Source organism: Mustela nivalis, assembly GCF_964662115.1.
Source record: "Mustela nivalis genome assembly, chromosome: 2".
Classification (NCBI taxonomy): Eukaryota; Metazoa; Chordata; class Mammalia; order Carnivora; family Mustelidae; genus Mustela; species Mustela nivalis.
In genome coordinates this window covers 173,763,899-173,773,102 of record NC_139021.1, presented here as the reverse complement: position 1 = coordinate 173,773,102, position 9,204 = coordinate 173,763,899, and the positions used below count along the sequence as shown (strand labels likewise).

The 9,204-nt window shown below is 42.4% G+C and overlaps 1 long non-coding RNA gene across 1 annotated transcript; it reads right to left on the bottom strand.

The window, feature by feature from the left end:
- Positions 1-1,501: 1,501 nt before the first annotated feature.
- LOC309856518 lies at positions 1,502-8,832 on the bottom strand. The gene is made up of 3 exons (XR_014307250.1): positions 8,676-8,832; positions 7,647-7,714; positions 1,502-1,934 (listed from the first exon to the last, which is right to left on the bottom strand). It is a non-coding gene; the product is annotated as an uncharacterized lncRNA (long non-coding RNA).
- Positions 8,833-9,204: the final 372 nt, after the last annotated feature.

Sequence of the window (9,204 nt, the reverse complement as noted above, 5' to 3'; positions counted from 1 at the left end):
ATTGTCTTTGGAGCTTGTTTCCTCATCTGTAAAATGGGTATATACTTGCCTGTCACATAGGTCTTTCTCAGAGTTTAAAGGAAATAATGCTAAGTCTAAAAGAAAAATAAAACTGCTGACTGAGATCTTTTTTTTTTTTTCTTTAGATGGAGGGCAGAGGAGCAGAGGGAGAGGGAGAGAGACATCATTTTTTTTTTTAAGATTTTATTTATTTATTTGACAGAGAGAGCTCACAAGTAGACAGAGAAGCAGGCAGAGAGAGAGTTGGGGGAAGCAGGCTCCCCGCTGAGCAGAGAGCCGGAGGGCTCCATCCAAGACCCTGGGATCATGACCCGAGCCGAAAGTAGAGGCTTCAACCCACTGAGCCACCCAGGTGCCCCGAGGGAGAGAGACATCTTAAGCAGACTCTATGCTCAGTGCTGAGTCTGACTTGGGGCTCCATCTTACAACCCTGAGATCAGGACCTCAAGCCAAAATCAAGAGTTGGGGGCTCAACCAACTGAGCCACCTAGGGGCCCCTGCTGACCCATATCTTTTAAAGCTACATTTTATTTATTTATTTATTTATTAAATTTACTCTTAAATTTTGGCTTTTAGTTTATATTATAAACTGTACTTCTTCCATACACAACTTCTGTACAACACTAAGTTTTATTTAGTTAAAAGTAAATTCCTATAATATTACTATTATTTTAGCAGGTTTTTTTGTTTGTTTGTTTGTTTGTTTGTTTTTAAGTATTTTAAGTTTAGAGAAAAAGGATTTGGACCTTAATTCTTTTGTAATTTGTTCTTTTCTCCTTTGGGGCATGTGAAGATAGTGATCAAAATGGATATACCTGATAATTTCCAAAGTGGAGTTTTGTCTACCTAGATCATAATTTTGAAGATCTCCATGATTGCTCCATAGTACCTGATTGCTCCAAATATCTAGTTATTCTTTTTCCCAAAGGCAAACTTGCCAGTGAAAAGCCCATTTTCCTTAAGTACCCAGATAGACTTGTTTTCTGCACACATACCACTGACAAAGTCAGAGATTACACGTCATTCTGAGTCTTTCCATCTAAGCCCCTTTGTCTTTGGTCATAACACAAACTCTTTAGAATCTAAATTCCTTCAACATCTCTTTCTGATCAGTCATTGGGAATAGCTGACATATTACCATACTTTCTGCTCGGGGAAATTTTTATGAAACTCATGACTTACTTTACCCATTAAGGGAAGCTACTTTTAGAGGTGAGGCATTTTTATCTTTGTAACTGTACATTCCTTCTTCAGTCATGAGGGCTTTTGTGTTGCAGGAGCTTAAAATCTAATATGAAAATTAGAGAGGTACTGAGGTATGGATATACCAATGAAAGCACTTAGAACTTTCTTCCACTAAAATACACACACTTTAGTCAACACATTAAACACAACACCAATGAAATTTTATACAACTTAAGTGAATAATAATGAATACATAATGGATACTGTGAAGTTTACTTTCCATTTGTCACTTTTTCCAGAAACTGGTAAGTCAGTTTCACTTTAAAGCAGATAACATGCAGACTGAGGCCTCCATATGACCTTGGACAAGTTAGCAGGAGGCACTTGTTTCCCCCACTCTCAAAGTGAAGTGTTCTTCAGATCTTATGAATTCTAATTAATGCTGACTTTCTTGTAAGAACCCCAGCTTTGAGTCAGAGATTCCAAATTATTCTGGAAGCCTGACAGGATGAAAGCTCTTGGTGACTCTCCTTTATCCTTAGTAATTTTCACCTTATATGAAATATGATACATATATTTATTTCTGCACATTATTTTTTGGACAAGCGTGAGGATTTCTGTCCCAGTCTCTTGTAACTTGTGTTGGTATTCTCAGATGGTGGGTTTGGGAATGGAACAGACAGAGAAGCATATGAGGGAGGGGGCGTGGAGGTCTTTCCAGGGAACTCCTGTGACAACAGAGAAAAGCTGAAGCAAAGAAGAGCCTAGGCCTTAGACCAGCCCTCTAGCAGAAAACTCTCAGGGCATAACTATATTGCAAATCATTTTCCTTCTTTCTCCCCACGCTGTCCCTTTGCTAAATTAGACAGCCATCATCACCCCTTGGAACTCTTCCTTCATCTCGGCCCATTCAATTTGTTTTGATATAACACCCAAGGTTATCTTTCTAAAATACAAATCATCCAGTCAGTCTCTTGATTAAAATCCTCCAATTCTTGAAAGTCTCTCCATTGCTCTCAGGGATAAGTCTTTTTAACATGGCCTGCAGAGGTTTGATGGTCTGGACACCCCCCTCCCCCCGCCCCGTCTACCTTATCTCCAGCTACTCAGTTATTCCAGGTCTGCTACACTTATTATTATTATTATTATTTAAAGATTTTATTTATTTATTTGACAGACAGAGATCACAAGTAGGCAGAGATGCAGGCAGAGAGAGAGAGGGAAGCAGGCTTCCCGCTGAGCAGAAAGCCCAATGCGGGGCTCGATCCCAGGACCCTGGGATCATGACCTGAGCCTAAGGCAGAGGCTTTAAGCCACTGAGCCACCAGGTGCCCCTGCTACACTTATTATTATTATTGTTTTGTCATATGTGGTTTCCATTCTTCCTTTGACCCATTCTTTCCTTTTCTAATTAATTTTCACTCTTCCTTCAGGTCCCAGTTGAGCCATTACTTCCTTCTGTCTTCCTTGACCATCCCCCACTGGGTCCAGTTTAGGTCCCCCTTTAATGCGACTCCTGTCACAATGGATGTCACCGTGTGTAGTAATTGCCTCTAATTATTAGTTTGTGTCCCCCACTAGATTGGAAATTCCATGAGGCCCCAGGCCGTGCTTGTTGCAGTCACGGCCACCTCTTCAATACCTAGAAGAATGCCTGGCGTGAAGAAGAGGCCCAGAATCTATTTGTTGAATAACTGAACAAATCAAGGACCTGTGATTTATGTGATCAGCTCAAATGGACAAGTTATTCCATGGTTTATACTGGGATCACTCAGGACCCAGGAAATGGAACTCTGGGCAGGAACGGACAGCTCTGGTTCAATGAATCTGAAACCCAGGAAGCCTTCACCTGACTCAGGATACAGAGTATCTACAGGGAAGCAAAGCAGATTTTGAAATATTGCGTCCAATGTCTGAGGAAAGGAGATTCTAGAACATTTCTACCAATCAGGGAAAAGGTAAGTGGAAAATTGCAGAACATTTCCCATGTCTACTAATTTAAGCTGTATACAGTTCAGTTAATTGTGTCTACATCGTTGTGTTCCAGAAACTACAAATGGGTCTTTTTTTTTTTTTTCATAAGATGTTAATTTTTTTCAACCCCAAACTCCCTGGAGGTCTTGAAGAGCTGAACCCACAAAGAACTTCTGTATTTCTTAATTCCTCCCTTTGAGGAATTTTGCTTTGGTCAGGATGGCTCCAAAGTGCAGCTGTGCGTCTGCCCATGCTTTCTGCGGACACGGGAGGGCACTGCAAAAGCAGGTTTATTTTCCCTGCCCTTCTTTCTGTCTCCCACCAGGTCACAAATACTCCCAGCCCCGCCCTGCCCATTGTAGCTCTTCCTGCTCCCAGTGTCAGTTCCCTATTCTTTGAATTTTCCCCAGGAGAAATGGCCCAAGTTACTAAAACTGAGATCCTTATAGTTCCCCCAGAACAATACAGAAATAAATGTACACACTTCCAAGTCGTGCAAGAGAGGAACTAAGATTTGCGGTGCTCACTGAAATGCAATAATGCTCAGCCTTTGGGGGGCTGTAGGTTCTTTGAGAATCTGACAAAAGTTACAGATCCTTCCCCCAGAGTGATGTACATACACCCTCACCATTTTGCAGGCAATTTCAGAGCATTCATGAACTACAAGCTAAGGACCTCTGCTGGAAGGTGTTTATTGAAGAACTGTCCCAAGGTTTGTGGGGTGGGGTGGGGGGGTGGATGAGAAGTACTAGAGAAGTACTAGAGTACTAGTACTCCTGCCTTTGAATTTGTTATTAAAAATGAAACAAACTTCCACGACGCAATCACAGAGTTTGATTATAAGCTCTGACATGTCCTTTATTAATTTCAGACACTGTGTCAGCACATAGGCTATTAGGAATTGCATAATAGGATCCTTCGGTATTTGCTGAGAGTGGTTTGAGGTCATTAGCTTTCTAATGAAAATAGGTAGATGTACACTTAGAAAAATGAGAATTAGCTGAAGTTAGCTAAAAGGGGGGAAACCATGTGCTTTAAACTGATCTCTCCAAAGCGCCTATCTTTTTAAAATACACCACTACCCCTCCCCCACCGTGTGCTGCCTTCACCCCTGACCCTCCAAAAATCCGATATAGTCTGCAGTGACTGGAAAGATGTGGGGCTGTGGGCAGCTGGAGTTCTCTTTGTAGGAAGCTCTGGAGAGGGGACAGTGCCTGCGGGGTACTAGTGCTGATGACTGTCCCAAGGGTCATGACGAAGTACAGAAGTCACACTTTAACCTGTGTGGGGCAGAGTGGGTCTCTCGGCGCTTACCTGCCAGAGACAGGATTAGGGGATGCCCACTGGGGGCCTGAGAGGATTTTTTTTCAGTTTTCTTCCAAAGGCCTCGTCAGGCTCGGAGGAAGAGAGCTAGCATTTAAAGCAAGCCCCGTGGAGCGGCAGGACCATGGAGACCTCAGACTCACCCGTCTCTTGATGTTAGCAGTTCCGGAGGTAGGGGTGATTGATGAAAAGCACAAGCGAGTGGCTTTTCTTCTCCTTACCTGCAAATTCTCTTTTCCCCTCTAATTTGTGTGGCGATTAGAAATATACTTTAATGTGGTCGCTAAATGGTTCAGCGGCTTCCCTGTGCCGTGACCATGGCAAGTTAATCTTGCTGCTCTGCTGCTCATCTTGATAACGGACATAAGAGTAGCACGTATTTTGTAGGCTTGTTGTGAAACTTAATTGGAATAATACATGTAAGTAAGGGAGTTAGTACAGTGTTTACTGTCTAGTAAATAGTAAGCGGTGACCATTTTTTAAAAAAGATTTTACTGGGGATGCCTGGGTGCGTCAGTCCCTTAAGCGTCTGCCATCAGCGCAGGTCATGATCTCAGGGTCCTGGAATCAAGCCCCGCATCAGGCTTCCTGCTCAGCAGAGAGCCTGCTTCTACTATTCCTCGGCCTGCTGCTTCCCCTGCTTGTGCTTGTGCTTTCTCTCTCCATCAAATAAAATAAATTTTAAAAAAAGATTTTATTAATTTATGAGAGAGAGAGCATGCAAGCAGGTGGAGGGGCAGAGAAAGAAGAGAGGGGGAGAAAGAATCGTCGATCAGATTCCCTGCTCAGCGTGGATCCTGACGCGGGATTCCATCTCATGACCCAGAGATTATGACGTGAGATGAAACCAAGAGTCAGACGCTAAACTGACCAAGCCACCCAGGTGCCCCCGACATTGACCATTTTTGTAGTTATTTGGGCATCCATCTTCCCCGTGAGGCTGATTATAAACTTCCAAATGTCAGGATTTGTCCTGATGCCTCCTGTTTTTACCACAGAACTTAAAATAGGCTTTTAAAAATATTTTGAATGAATAAATGAATGAATGCATTAGTGAATGAGGACATGAGTGAATATGGGTTGGAAGAACAGAAGTTCTGAATAAAGAGTCAGACAGGTGTCCCACGCTGGCAGAGGCAGAGGGGAGATATTATATGCTAGACCCTCTAACTGTGTTGTCCTTCCCTTTGACTTTGGCTGCGGTCTCTTCCTGACCTTGTAGCTACTGCCTTAGTGCAAGTGCTTTAGAAAGACTTTCCGTAAGGACCCCTATCCACATGACCTTCCTCGCCCCTGGTCCTACTGGTTACATTTTCTGTCATTGCCCTTTGTTTATAGCACTTAAAATTTGTATGATTTGTTTATTATAAAGCATGTAGTTATATAGATATTTGTTTTTTTAGCCTTGTTTATTGTCTGCCTTTCCCACTATACAATAAGCTCTACCACAACAGAGAACTGTTTTCTTCATGAACCCAGGGAGAGGCAACACAGTCTAATGGTTAGAGCTGGGGATTTGAACCCATGCAGTCTGATCCGGGGACTGCCTCCATGCCAGCGCTGGCTCTGCCACTATTGCTGTGTGACCAGGTTGTTTACCTTCTCATCTTAGGTTTTTATCTCCTAACTGGGGATAGCGACAGTACCTTCGTCCCTGATCCTGTCTTTCCATCCCAAGCACCTGCCTGGGCCTGGTGCTTCAGAAGGCACTGCTCTAAACCGCTCTAGCTATATCCCACCTGCAGGCAAGCAGTCCCTAGGGCCAAAGGAATGTGCCTCTACCTGCTTCTTCTAGATCATACTTGTGCTGCCTGAGATCCCAAGACTCCCTCCCCAAATAGCTCTAAGCGTGCTTCCAGAGCCCGCTGGGGTTGGGCCCTAGGTCCATCCTTTCAAAGATAGACAGTGTCCCCAGTGTGTGCACCCAGAAACCTCACAGTAACTGGAAATCTGCTCTTTGCAGCGTGAGAAGGAGGACACTGTTTGGGATGTTTGTCTGAGATGTTCACACCCATTGACCCAAGGCTCCTTCTGTGGTGCAAGTTATATGGCGGGGCAGGGGGGGATAGGGAGGTAGGCCAGCGTCCTCTATTTTATTCTTGCTTCTAACCTGGCAAATGCTAGAGATAGGCCAGTACCGTGTAGGTTGTTAGGGGGATTATATGAGATACTACATGTAAGGCCTTTATTATTTTATTCTCTCTGCCTCAAGGAATTTCATTCTTTTTTTTTTTTAATAAAGATTTAATTAATTTATTTATTTACTGAGAGTGCGAGCAGGGGGAGGGATCGAGGGAGAGGGAAAGGGACAAGTCAAGCAGACTCGGTGGTGAGTGTGCAACCCGACGTAGGACTCAGTCTCGCAACCCCCAGATCATGACCTGAGCCAAAATCAAGTCAGATACTTAACCAACTGAACCACACAGGCATCCCTACATAAAGCCTTTGAAGCTCGATATACTGAAAGAGCTCAATAAATATTGGCTATCATTATTACACCTTAGCTGACTTAGCACAGACTCTGGTGCGTTACAGGTGTTTGATTACTTTTGGGTGAATGAAGAGATGAGCAGTGGCTTGAACTATTAGCTCATTAACTGGGGTCTGGGTTCTGTTGCTAGGTGAAATCATTTATATATTTGAACAAAAGCTTCATTTGCTGTAGTCAATGTGGGCCGAAAGTAAGAAATACTGGCTTGATATTCACAGTTAACTATGATTAACAAACTTCCTATATGGAAAAAAGTCTTAGATGTTGATTTCACAGAATGATGGTTTCAGAAAGGGGCTGCATCTTATTTAAGCTAATAAATTATTTTACAAGAAATACCATAGAGGATTTGAATTTATGTGCCATCAGATGCTCCCTGTTAGCTCAAATGCATTTGCAGTGACGTATATAATGTGGGATTGAAAACAGGATTCTAGGTTTCAAGACAACTCCAAGAGTTTTCCCGCAATGCAGAGGGCCTTTACCACAAGCAGAGTGAGTGGGTTGCCTGTTAATATTATATGAGGCCCTGGAAACCCCGCTCTGGTGGCTGATCAGTGGGCAGCAAACTCATGACTTAAATTACTTCTTTGGTTCTTCAACAAATGGGAAAGGATCATGGACGTTGGTGACAGACAGAGCCGGTTCCTACCTCTGTCACTTATCAGCTGTGTGATCTTAGGCCAATTTCTTAATATCACTTTTCTCCAGTTTCCTCATCTGGATAAAGAGAATAATAGTAACCACTGAGGTGGGTTATTGAGTAATGCTGTCGGAGAACCTAACCTGGTTCCTGGTAGGCAGTAGATTTCATTCCCTTCACCACCTAATTGCCAGTTATAGGCCCAGGAAACAGAGAGTATCTCTGGCACTAAGCTTGCTTTGACAATATAGTTATATAAGAGGCACTGAGCATACACTTACAGATGCGATTAATAAAGTACTTTACCCATGCAAAGTGTCAAGTTTGAACAAACTTCATGATAATTGACAGCGGGAGAACACAGCAAATTACTTTTAAAAGATAATTCAAACATTCATTTTGCTTAAGGCTTGTAAAATACCATTTTATGAAATCTTATTTGTATTCCTGGTAAGATGATTGCTGTTTTATTTGTTCAAGAAGGTAGAAAAGTGTAAATAAAATGTTTTAAAAAAAATAAAGCAAAATTATATTTCAGTTCTGATTTCTCCAAACTTTTTTTTTTTTTTTTGAGATTATAAAAACCCTGAGTCTATTTTGTATCTTATTAAACCCACAACTGGAGAGCTGCTTTGAGGCCCTTTGCCCACGGGCTGATGAAGATGACACTTTTTCTCCTGGGCTTCCTGCTCCCCGAATGGCACTCTCTCTCACTTTACTCTACGCAGGTCTGCTCTTAGGAAAAGGAAAAAAAAAATCTGATACTCAATTTCAGTAAATCTGGAATAGTGAGCTGAGAGCCCAGAGGGGAAGTTTTACCTCCAGATTGATCTCTTACATCCATGCAGGGGTTCTGTAGCCACTGGGATGTGATTTCAAGGATGTGAGTCTTGGGTTCCTTCCCCAAAAGAGAACTGGTGTCTCATTTGCTTACCAGAACATGGACACTTCCCTTTTACCATGATGCAGCTTTGAAAATACAAATGTCTTTCAAGGAACTAAAACTGGTGGTAAAAAAAAGTAAATAACTGAACTTACTTGCATTCTTGGCAGTCACTGTGCTGGGGGTCCAGGAGGAGATGGGGAGAAGAGACAGGAGAGCAGGAGGAGAAAGGCACACAGGGACGAGAAAAGTCCGGGGCAGGAGAGATTGGGCGCTCCATGGGAATTCTCCACTGGCTGTAGTTTTAAGGCAGAATCTAACATTTTGAAATTCTTTAGTGCTGGCAATAGGCTTTTCATTTAAACAAGAAAAAAAAAAAAAACCCTGTACACCAGAATAAACACACAAAATGGACTGTATATATCCACTTAGTGATGGTTCGCAACCATTTAATGAACACATGTGGTGTTGACCTCAGGGTCCATTATGAACATTGACGCAGCCTGGATTTGTGGGTTTTTTTGTGGCTTGTTTTATTTTTTTGACAGTTTGATTTTCAAGACTTTCCCATAGCTTTTAGTACTGTTTTTTGGACTTATCTTCATTAAGGATTTTAAAAGCAAAGGTCTTTGCTTACATTGAAAGTGCTACTGTTCCTAGCATCATAGTTCCTCGCTAATGGCT